A 12,085-nucleotide genomic window follows, 5' to 3' on the forward strand; every position below is an offset into this window, starting at 1 on the left:
ATTCCTGCTGCAAGAGTGTGTGCAAGAGAAAATGGAAAAACTAGAGAACATCCCTTTTACTGCAGCCCCATCTGCTCCCCACTTTACCAGTAAAAAATAGTCCTACAGCTTTACAAATTCTCATTTATCCTTGGCAACCTCAAAGGAGATGTGGGGTTCTAGGAACAAGCCCAGATCCTGCACAGAGAGCAGTATCGCAGTGGCATGCTCACACGACAGCAGAGAATTGTGTGTCTGGAACAAGCCAGACACCCCAAAGGCTGCAAACATTGGGGCTGGGACACCAGAAGTTAGGCTGTGCTGACGAGGATGCCTCCAGTTCACTTTAAGATAAATACACTCTCTTCAAAAGGCAAAGAAATGTTAATTAGTAGGTGGCATCAAGGGGGGATTTCAAACTGCATGAGCCAAGGCCCAGTGTGTGTCAGTTCACATGGCTTATTATAGCTGGCTGAACTGCACTGCTGAGGTATCTGTCTCCTCATGTGCTTTTAGCACTGGCAAGGTTTCCAGAGCCACAGGAGCAGTGGCAGGGGGGATGTTCCTGGCATTTCATGGGCACATCAAGAACAAGCCACGTGCCCTGGTAGCCTCCCAGCAGAAGGGCTCTCACCTGCCTTGGGAGACCCTCATTTCAGATCCCCCCAAATATCACCTGCCTCTCCAGGGGCAGTCCAGCTCTCAGCCGAACTCTTCCAGGTCCCACTGGAAATCTAGCATAAGGAAACAAGCTGACAGCCAGAGAGGTTTGTTAGAAACCCTCTCAGAAAACATCTGCAGCATTGTTCAGCCTAAATCAGCTGCTGATGTTCTCCTTAGCCACAGGGAAGCCACAGTATACGTGCATCCTCTGGGCGCAAAGCACATGTGTATGAGACTTTTCCATCAGTGGCCTGTAAGCTCAGCAGGTACTTCTTGGAGGGACACTAGCTGTAGGTGTGCTGCGAATGGCTGGTGGGTCAGAGCACCAGTAGCTGTTGGAGTCGCTGTGCCTGCCATATCGGAGGCTTCCACCCAGACAGACCTTCTGACGGTGGATGCAGCTCTGCAGGTCTCACACTGCAGGGAGTGCCTAGGGACTCTCCGTGAGGCTGGGGCTGACAGTCAACTTTTCTGCAAAAGGCGTGCTGTTGTTGATGATTTGTTTCACCAGATAAAGGAGTTATAGGAGGAAGTCAGCTGGTCGCGTAGCATCCAAGAGGATGAGTAAGATATAGATAGGATATTCTCAGAGACCCTACAGCTTCAAGAGTCCCAACACTCAACAGCACTGCAAATGCAGACAGGGTCTTTGCCTTGTGGGTCAGTAAGTGATAACTCCGAAGAAGGTGAAGGCTGGAAACTGGTCACTTCTCATATGAGGAGGAAGGCTCCTGCTTCTCCTGAAGGCTTGCAGCTGATGAATAGGTCCACTGCCCTTCAAGATGAGGAGGAGCTGGGCACGGTTTCATGTGAAGCATTTGAGCTAATGGACCCTATGCCACGCAGGAACACCCAGAGGAAGTATCAAGTGATTGTAGTGGGTGACTCTCTGCTGCAAGGGACAGAGACACCCACCTGCCAACCTGATCTGTCTAGTGAGGTTTGCTGTTTGCTGGGGGGGGGGGGGGGGGGGTGTCAGATCTGGAATGCCGTGGAGAGACTGTTGAAGCTCATCCACCCCTCTGACTATTATCCCCTGCTGCTCATCCATGTGGGCATCAAACTGCCAAGAAACTGCCAAGGGCTACTTGGAATGTACCAAACATGATTATAAAACTCTGGGGGTGGCAGTCAGGGGTATGGGGCCCAGGTGGTTTTCTCCTCAATCTTGCCAGTGAGTGGGAAGGATGAGAGGAGTACTTCAAGTTAATAATTGCCTGCACAGATGGTGTCAGCAATAGTATTTTGGCTTCTATGACTGTGGGACCCTGTTTGAAGATCATCATCTGCTTGGAAGAGATGGGATCCACCTCACTAAACAGGACACACGCATCTTTGCCAAGAGGCTCACCAACCTGGTAAGGAAGGCTTTAAACCAGGAAAGACAGGGGAAGGGGTGAGTTATAGAGACCATGCAGTCAGCAAAACAGGGCTTAAGTGGGGGCACCTCAAGCATTGACATACAGGTAAGGAAGTGCCTATAAGACAACACTATGAGGAAACCTCTTGCACCCCTTCTGTGATATCAGCATGTTCAGATATCTCCCTGAAGTGCCTGCATACAAATGCATGCAGCATGGGGAATAAACAGGAGGAATTAGAGATCTGTGTGCAGTTGCAAGGCTATGATCTCATTGCGATTATGGAGACATGGTGGGATAGCTTGCATGATTGGAATGCTGCAATGGATGGCTACAGGCTCTTTAGGAAGGACAGGCCCGGAAGGCAAGGAGGGGGAGTCACCCTTTATGTGAGAGAGCAGCTGGAGCTGGAGTATGGACCTCTGCCTAGGAGTGGATGATGAGTCAGCTGACAGCTTATGGATAAGGATTAAGGGGCAGCCTAACATGGGTGACACTGTTGTGGGTGTTTGCTACAGGCCAACTGATCAGGAAGAAATAGGTGAGGGCTTCTTCATACCACTGGAAGTAGCCTCACTTTCACAGGTCCTGGTTCTCATGGGGGCTTTAACCACCCCGATATCTGCTGGAGGGACAACACAGCACAGCACAAGCAAGCCAGGAGGTTCCTGGAGAGCATCGATGGCAACTTCCTAATACAGGTGATAGAGGAGCCAATGAGGAGAGATGCTCTGCTGGACCTCCTACTTACAAACAAGGAAGGGTTGGTTGGAAACATGAAGGTTGGGGGCAGCCTTGACTGCAGTGACCATGAGATGGTGGGCTCAGTATCCTGCCAGGAGGGAGCAGGTCAAAAAGCAGGATCACAGCCCAAGACTTAGGGACAGCAAACTTTGATCTCTGCAGGGACCTGCTTGGAAGAATCCCATGGGATAGGCCCCTGGAAGGAAGAAGAGTCCAAGAAAGCTGGTTAATATTCAAGGATCACCTCCTGCAAGCTCAAGAACTGTGCATCCCAATGAGAAGAAGTCAAGCAAAAGGGGCAGGAGACCTGTATGGACGAACAAGGAGCTCCTGGCAAAGTTCAAAAAGAAGAAAGTGGTACAGGAGGTGGAAGGAGGGACAGGTAACCTGGGAGGAATATAGGGATGTTGTCCGAGTATGCAGGGATGGGGCTAGGAAGGCCAAGGCCCATTTGGAGTTTAATCTGGCAAGAGATGTCAAGGACAACAAGAAAGGCTTCTTTAAATACATCAGTAACAAAAGAAAGACTAGGGGGAATGTGGGCATGCTGCTGAATGGGGCAGGGGCCACGGTGACAAAGGATACACAAAATGTAGAGATACTGAATGCCTTCTTTCCTTCAGTCTTTACTGGTACGACTGGCCCTCAGGAATCCCAGGTCCTGGAGACCAAAGAGGAAGTCTGGAGAAAGGAAGAATTTCCCTTGGTGGAAGAGGATCAGATTAGGGATCATGTAAGCAAACTGGACATATGCAAGGACATGGGCCCTGATGGCATTCATCCATGAATGCTGAGGGAGCTGGTGATGTGATTGTTAGGCCACTCAATCATCTCGGAAAGGTCATGGCAATCAGGAGAGGTGCCTGAAGACTGGAAGAAAACAAATGTCACTCCAGTCTTCAAAAAGAGCAAGAAAGAAGACCCAGGAAACTACAGGCCAGTCAGCCTCACCTCCATCCCTGGGAAAGTGATGGAACAGCTCATGCTGGAGGCCATCTCCAAGCATGTGGAGGAAAAGAAGGTGATCGGGAGTAGTCAGCATGGCGTCACCAAGGGGAAATCATGCCTAACCAAGCTGATAGCCTTCTCTGATGGAATGGCTGGCTGGGTAGATGAGGGGAGAGCAGTGGATGCTGTCCACCTTGACTTCAGTAAGGCTTTTGTCTTCCATAACATCCTCACAGGCAAACTGAGAAGTACAGGCTAGATGAGCAGACAGTGGGGTGGACGGAAAACTGGCTGAATGGCAGAGCTCAGAGGGTTGTGCTCAGTGGCACAAAGTCTAGTTGGAGGCCTGTAGTCAATACCAGGTCCAATCCTGTTCAACTTGTTCATCAGTGACCTGGATGAAGGGACAGCAAGTTTGCTGATGATCCAACACTGGCAGCAGGGGCTGATAAAACCAGAGAGCCGTGCTGCCATTCAGAGGGACATCAACAGTCTGGAGAGACGGGCAGAGAGGAACCCATGAAGTTCAATAAAGGCAAGTGCAGAGCCCTCCACCTAGGGAGGAATAACCCCATGCACCAGTACAGGCTGGGGGCTGACCTGATGGAAAGCAGCTCTGCAGAGGACGACCTGGGGGTCCTGGTGGGCAAGCTGACCGTGAGCCAGCAATGCGCCCTTGTGGCCAAGAAGGCCAATGGTATCCTGGGCTGCATTAGGAAGAGTGTTGCCAACATATCGAAGGGAGGCGATCCTTCTCCTGTATTCAGCCCTGGTGAGGCCACCCCTGGAGTACTGTGTCCGGTTCTGGGCTCCCCAATACAAGAAAGACATGGAGCTCCTGGCGTGAATCTAGCAAAGGGCTGCTAAAATGCTTGAGAGACTGGAGCACCTCTCCTATGAGGAAAGGCTGAGAGAGCTGTGACTGTTCAGCCTGGAGAAGAGAAGGCTGAGGGGGGGGATCTTATCACTGCGCATAAATATCTGAAGGGAGGGTGATATATCTGAAAGTGGATGGGACCAGACTCTTTTCAGTTGTGCCCAGAGACAGGACGAGAGGCAACAGGCACAAACTGAAACAGAGGAATTTTTGTCCAAACGTGAGGAAAAACTTGTTTACTGTGAGGGTGACCAAGCACTGGAACAGGTTGCCCAGAGAGGCTGTGGAGTCTCCATGACTGGCAATATTCAAAAGCCATCTGGACAGGGTCCTGTGCAACATGCTCTAGGTGACCCTGCTTGAGCAGGGGGGTTGGACTAGATGATCTGCAGAGGTCCCTTCCAACCTCAACTGTTCTGTGATTCTGTGATTTACTCAAGTTTTGGGTTTGGTTACAAATATGAGGTTACTAAGCTTTGTCCCTTTGTGGGAGGCTGTATATATGATACACAGGCTACTCTTGTCTGGAGTTCCATACCTTACCAATTTACTGTGCCAGTTGATAAAAGCTGGGACAAGCATGCCTTGACAAGCTTCAGTGAAAAATCAGTAGTATTTCAGCAGTCCATTGGCTATAAGAGCTGCAGAGAGATGCTGGGATGTGTTTAGTGTAAACTTCTCCCCTTTCCCTGCCTGTTTCTTTTTGATGGAGACCCAACGAATGGAAAAGACTTTGCCTATAACTCCTGGTGATGTGGCTCATTCCTCTCATTGCCTTACCCCAGCTAAAATTAAAAGGCAGCTATCACTAGGAAGACTGATGTCATCTGCCTATCTGGTGGGAGGTCTTTAAGGTGAGTCCACTCTCTACTCATAAGCATGATTGACACTCAGTATTTGTTTGCCCTCTTGTGGCCCCAATGTTCAGACATTGACATGTTTAGACATGAAGCAGACAGCTTCTTCTGTGATGTGCTGCTTGTCACCCATCTAGCCTATGGTGAGAGCTACTGGACTGGTGGGCTCATTGTCTTCAAGAGCAGCACTATTCCACTGACGTGCTTTGTGACCCTGTTGGACCCCTATGTGATTGAGTTTCTTCATGGAGACTACTATGCAAGAACCAAGGGTTATTACTGACAAGTAGTCACAGTCCAAAAGCAAGCAAAACTCTGACTGTTTAGTGTCTCATCGAGGAATCCTGAGTCTGATTTTTCACAGTACTTTGGTGTTCAAAAGTGCTGAAGGGACACATATGTGAGCTCTAGTGGGGACAGCTTGGGTGTGCGTGTGGAGGGAGCTATGCTTGTCTCCTTGCCATCCCCAACTGCCCTGGGGCCAGGAGCACCAGGGCTGGGTGGACAGCGTCCGGGCTGACCCAGTACTGCCTGGAGGCCCCTTGCCCTGGGCAGGATTGACACTTCACGCTGCCCAGATGCAGGAAGCACCTGCCTGCCAAGGGGCTGCAGCACTGTTGCTTCTTGGGGAGGTGGCACATGGCAGGGATGCCCCAGGGGGAGGCTGGAGCCAGGACTGGGACTGGGCCAGGGTTGGGGCCAAGGCTGAGGCTGGCAGTGCACCCCAGGTCCCTCAAGCAGCCCTTGGCACGTCAGCTTCAGCAGGACCTTGCACGGAAGAGCTGCTGGCTGGGGCAGGAGCAGCTCTGCTCAGCCCTGCTCCTGCAGCACCACTCTCCAGCATGGTCCTCCTGCCTCTGCTGCTGCCAGGGTGACCCACGGGCAATGTACACCCAGCCCAGGACTCCCAGGCAGCCAGTCTGCTCCTGTCCTGCAGGGAAATTAACTTCCTCATAGTCCTCTGAAAGTGCTTTGTACCGAAATGTCCCTCTTTCTGTCTTCCGTTTTGGACAGGTCTATAGGTATCCTTACCCACAGCACCCTCGGGCCCTGCGCTGCCCGGCCCCCTCCCACCTATACAGAAATGGAGGAACCTTCCCAGGAGCCGCTGGCACCAACAGCAGACCACACATTGGACAGCCCCACTCCGGCCCGCCTTCCCTGGGCGGACACAGAAACGCTCTTTAGCTCGGCTAAAAGCGCCGAGACCTGCCGCTTTCCTGCCTTGTCAGTGACTGCAGATCTTCTACCAGAACGATAAATGTCCCCGACTTTTCTCCTCCCCTTCAGCTTGTCCCGCCCCGAGACAGTGGGAAATAGGTTTGGGGACCCCGCTTGGCCGCCCGGAGCTGCGAAACCGGAGCTCCGCAGCCTAGGCTACGAGAAAGACGTGCCTACAGCCGTGGTGGTGGGACTCCGGAGAAGCGCCTCGCCTTTCCGGACTGTCTAGCAGCGGAGCCGCCGCCTCCCTGTGCCGCAGCCCCGCCGAGCGCCCCGCTCCCGCCCCTCTCACCTCCCCTCTATATCCAGGAAGGGTCCCAGCCCCGGGGAGGCCGAGAGCGGGGCCGGGGCAGGGCGCAGCTTCGGGGCGGAGCTGGCGGTGGCGGTGGCGGCCGAGAGGAGGCGCCGGCGCCGCAGCAGAGAGTCGGTGCTGGCGGGGGGCGGCGAGGCGCGGGCGGCCGAGCGGAGCGGAGCGGCGCGATGCGGCGGTGCCGGGGCGCAGGGCTGGCGGCGCTGGCCACGGTGCTCCTGGGTGCGCGGGGCCGGCGGCGGCGGCGGGCCGGGGCTGTTTCCGAGGGAACAGATCTCCTTTCCCTCGACCCTCCTCCCATCCATCCTTCCCTCTGCTCAGATCCCACCTTCCCTCCATGTTTACAGAGGTCCATTCCTCATCCAAACCTGTCTTTCTCACTCCTTTCCTCCCTTCCTTCTTTTGATTACGCATCCATCTATTCATTCCTCCCAGCCTAACCTTTTTGATGCCCTGCATACCTCCCTTTTCCTCTTCATCAATGAGTCGATCTATACCCCATAATTCATCCTTCCTTCTGTCTACCAATTAGGAAAGGGCAAGTCCCTGTTTATTCTTTTCCTCACTGTGTTTGCATTTCTTCTTTCCTCTTCCATCTTCTCCAAACGCTCCATCTCCTCTGCTTTCCATGTTCCTGACCGTTTCTGTCGTTCTTTTTTTTTTTTTTTTTTTTTTTCCGAGAAAACGGCAGTCATGGTAGGGCATGAAAGTGATTTCCTGAGTTTATTTTCTCTTTCTCTCCTTGGCAGTGGCTGCGGGCAGAGCCCAGGTCCAGCACGAGCCGTCGGCAAAGGCCACCGAGGGCGTCAGCATCAACATCAGCTGCTCACACCCCAACATACAGACCAACGATTACATCCACTGGTACCGGCAGCTCCCGGGACGAGGTCCCGCCTTCATCGCGAGTGCTTTCAGAGGGTCCAAAGAGGTGCAGGACCCGCCGGGGACCCTGTTCGTGGCGCCAGACCGCCATTCGAGCGTCCTGCAGCTCGCCCGGCCCCGGCTGCGGGACGCCGCGGTGTATTACTGCACGCTGAGAGACCCGGCGGGACAGGTCGGGGCTGTGGCGGGGCACGAACCGCCGCGGGCGGGGTTTGCGGGGCGGGGTCTGGGGCGGGGTCTGGGGCGCGCCGCGGCCGGGCCCGCCGGGGGGCGCTGCCGCTCCGCTCGCCGGGGCCACCTCGCCCCGCCCTGTCCCCGGGCCCCGGGGCCGTTCCCCCCAGCCGCTCGGGCCCGGGCCCGACTAACCCCGGGGCTGTGTGCTTAGGTGGGAGGGGACGCCAAGCAGGGCAGCGAGGGCCTGCACTGTGCATCCGGTCCAGTCTCGCTGTGCGGGACCCCTTGTTCCCGTTGCCAGGGCTGCAGCTCTGCACATCACTGTCCACTGGTCCAGGTACCCTCCCCCCGTCTCCTTTCTCTTCCTTCCCCCAGTCTAGGGGGAGTCTGGCAGAGTCATCCCCACAGAGAAGTAACCCTTCGGTGCCAAGGCACCTACGTGGAGACAGCCCATCGTTCAGGGCCCTGGTGGCAATGAGGTCGTCAGGTGTCCTGAGGTCTGTGACTGCCTGTTTTCTCCTCGGTGAGTGTCACACTGGGCAGGGGCACTGCTAAGGCATAATCGCTGGGACCAGTGGGCTAATTCTCCTCACCTGCCTCTGGCCCAGCTTTGGGCACATGGTACAGGGTACAGAAGAGGATGGCAGGGTTGGACCTCTCCTCCCGGTTTTCCCTGGGATCACAGCATTTCTCATGGATCCCCTTCTAAATCCTCAGGGGTAACCATCTGACCGGGGCATTTAAGACACTGGCCCCTTCAAAACCCTACTGTCACTTTCCCTGTCCACCCAGAGATGCAGACACTGCCCCTGAAAACTCTGGGGAGTAGTTAAATTTGTAGTCTGCTTGGGGACAGAAGGTTTCATCCCTTATGTGTTCTCCATTTACCAGTTCTGGCAATTTTTTTTCCCCCTCCCCTAGATGAACTGTGTTTTCCTTGTCTGGCATCCCCCATCTTCTCCCATTTACCCTGTGTCCCTGCTTCTGTCCAGCAGAACTACTGAAAATCAGCTCTCCGGGACCATGGGCTGTTTGCAGATGAGCTGGGACATGCACAGCCTTCCTTTCTCACCTACAAACCAACAGTCCCCAGCGAAAGCCCAAACAACCCCTGAAAATAGCCTCAAGCAGCAGCATCAGTATAGAGCTGGAGCTGTTCTCAGCTCTGCTGGGAACTGGCACTGCAGACCCCAACTCCGTCTGATCACCTTTCAGGGAGACCTTTCCACAGCAGGACCCCTCAGGAGTAACTGGTTCCAGGCAGGCTCTGTCCTTGGTTCCTCCCCTCCGTTTCACAGGGAAGAATGGCTCTGTAGAGCTTTCATCTTGCCTGGCACTGCCCTGCTGGGGGATGCAATGCAGCCATCAGCTCTCCCTTGTTTCTTTGCAGGTGGGAGAAGCGCGACTTCAAGCCAGGTCAGGGTCCCCTTGCCAGGTTTCTTTTACCCCTCAGCTCTCCCCCCCCCACCCCCCAGCCTTGAAACTTTGTGGTAGGGGCAATAGGGGTAGTGGAAGGCGAGAAGGCTGAGAATAATGGACAGAGGAGTGGGGGAGACCACAGGAGGCAATGTCTGAATGGGTAACTGCAGCTGCCTTGTCTCCCTCCCACAGTCGCTGCACCGAACCAGCTCCTTCCCATCACGGTTCTTCAGGTGCTCCTATCAGTCAAGCAGTCCGTCTCATTCATCTGCAACTTCACCACCTCAGCCAGAAATTCCTCCTTCTCCTGGTACCACTCAGCTGGGAGCGGGGGACCCAAGTACCTCCTGGGCACTGCCCGGTCTACTGAGAGCGGTGCCTGCTTCATCCAGGGGAAACTCACCACCTAGGTCTATTTTGACTGAGGGGATGTGATTTACAGGGCAAACCTCACCTTGCAAAAGGATGATGCAGCCTTGGCTGACAGTGGAGTATATTACTGCGCATTTGGACACATGGTGGTGAAGGGACGTTTCTCCCCATGGCATAAACTACCCATCAGGAGACTGGAGCAAGAGAAAGGCACTGTTGCTCTGCCCAGCAGCCCTTGCTCCCGGTGCTGGGGCTGCTCCTCAGCACATCTCTGCCCACTGGCTCCAAACACCAGATTTTCACCTCCTGTCCCTGTCTCCTTCTCCTTCTGTCCCTGCCAGGTGGAGGGACAGCAGCAGTGGCCGGGGAGTGCCAAGCCCTGCCCATATGTCCTGCACAGGTTCAGGGTTGAGCTGGAGATGGGATTGCAGGTCCCTCTGTCCCAAAGTCACCCTCCCCCTTCCCCCCGAGCCTGCCCCACCATGGACAGTATCAAGAGGGGCCAACCCATCAGGACCAGGACTCCATTTCCCAACTCTAGGAATTTGAATTTTTACCCATTAAATTACCTTTTATTTCCCCTCCCCCCTCATCATCTTCCTCCCCTCTTCCCCCATGTCTCTGAGGTCCTGTCTGTGCAGGAATACTGAACTGCAGCTTCCAAAATGCCAGAGGAGAAATTAAGCAAGACCTGAAACTTTTTAAAAAAGAATGCTACATCTGCATTCCCCAGAGCCCTGAAGAATCAAGAGGCACTACGACAAACCCTTGTGCTTTTGACAGACCTCCCACAATGAAGATCATGCACAGAGCAGAGAAACCCTACAGCTAGGGATCAATGCCCCCTTGCAGAGCAAACCTTATGAAAGGAGGAGGAAATCCATGGAAAAGTCTTCAGGAAGGTTCTGAGACTCTGTCTGCACTCTGCCACCAAGATGAGCAGAGGCAAAAGGGGAATAGGTTTCAGTCCCCTCCCTGCCTGGAGGCGTGACCCCTTGCTGCACGCCCTGGCTCAGCCCGCAGGAAGTGGCCATTTCATTGGGCTGCGGAGAGCACGTTTTCCTGCATCGTGCTGAGATTGTCCCCAGGGGCAGGGATTTCAGAGCCAGCAAAAATGATCTTCACCGTTGCTGTGCCAGCCTATGTCCTGCTAATCCAAGCAGGTGGGTTGTATTCATGCTTTTCTTATTATCTCCCACAATTTTTCAGTAGGCAGTCCAGAAATCTGTGCTGACAAGGCAATGGTACCAGAGAGGAATACAGAGAGGGTGATGGAAGGACACATCAGAACTTTCTTCTTTCTTTGGAAATGCAGAAGGGTTTGGGGGTGGACACAGCATTAAACATAGAGCAAGCAAGAGAAAGAAGAGAGCTGGCCTGCATACACATTTCTCCCTGTATTGCAGGTCTCATTAGAGGAAACCTGGAGAAGCAGTTCTCAGAGATATTGGCCACAGTTGGACAGCAGGTGGTTCTACCCTGCCAGTACATTCCAACGGAAAATGACAGAATTCTGAATTTCTTCTGGTACCGCTGGCTCCCAGGGGGGACCTTCAAGTATATCCTGAAAGCTTTTAAAGCTGCAGGAAATGACAGGTTTCGGAATGGGCAATTCTCCACTGTGGTGTACAATAACAAAACAGCCCCTTTGGAAATAGCAACTGTCTCTTTCCAGGACACCGCGGTTTATTACTGTGCTGTGACACTCCACAGTGAGCTGAGCTCCATTTCTGCTTGTGCAAAATCTGTATCACCAAGCACAGCAGAGGAGGAGGGAGGTTCTTCATCCTCCGCCCTTGATAGTGCTTTCACCCTTGAAATGATCCTTTCCTTCTGATATCAACCCTTCCAACATTTTCTCACATCCCAGCATCTCCCTATATTTCTCTAAGACTCCATGCATGCAGAGAGATTCAGAGCAGAGATCTAGAGGGGCATGACCATGGGGCTGTTTGCAGTTAAGATGAGACACTCACAGCTTTCCCCAGTTCCTCATACAGAAACCAATGGTTCTCAAGGAAATCCACAGCACTCCTGAACTTATAAGTTATCAGCCAGGGGGGTTATCCCCTGGTTGCATCATCACTCCATAGCAGGGGCTGCTCTCAGCTCTGCTGGGGACTGGAGCTGCAGATACCAGCGCTCCTGGACAACAATGTCCAGCAGCCCAGAGGCAGTGCTGTGTCTGGCTGAGTCCCCGTCCCAGCTGCAGCTGCTAAGAAATACCCAAGCAAGTGATAAACAGCATTGCAACCCAGGAAGCAAGACAGTTCTGCAC

At 53.6% G+C, this 12,085-nt stretch overlaps 1 long non-coding RNA gene across 1 annotated transcript; it reads left to right on the forward strand.

Moving 5' to 3' along the window:
- The first annotated feature begins 8,274 nt into the window (after nt 1–8,274).
- On the forward strand, nt 8,275–11,439 carry LOC106486881 (uncharacterized). The gene is made up of 3 exons (XR_001292969.2): nt 8,275–8,539; nt 9,628–10,970; nt 11,214–11,439. It is a non-coding gene; the product is annotated as an uncharacterized lncRNA (long non-coding RNA).
- Nucleotides 11,440–12,085: the final 646 nt, after the last annotated feature.

Source organism: Apteryx mantelli, chromosome 28 (assembly GCF_036417845.1).
Source record: "Apteryx mantelli isolate bAptMan1 chromosome 28, bAptMan1.hap1, whole genome shotgun sequence".
Taxonomy (NCBI): Eukaryota; Metazoa; Chordata; class Aves; order Apterygiformes; family Apterygidae; genus Apteryx; species Apteryx mantelli.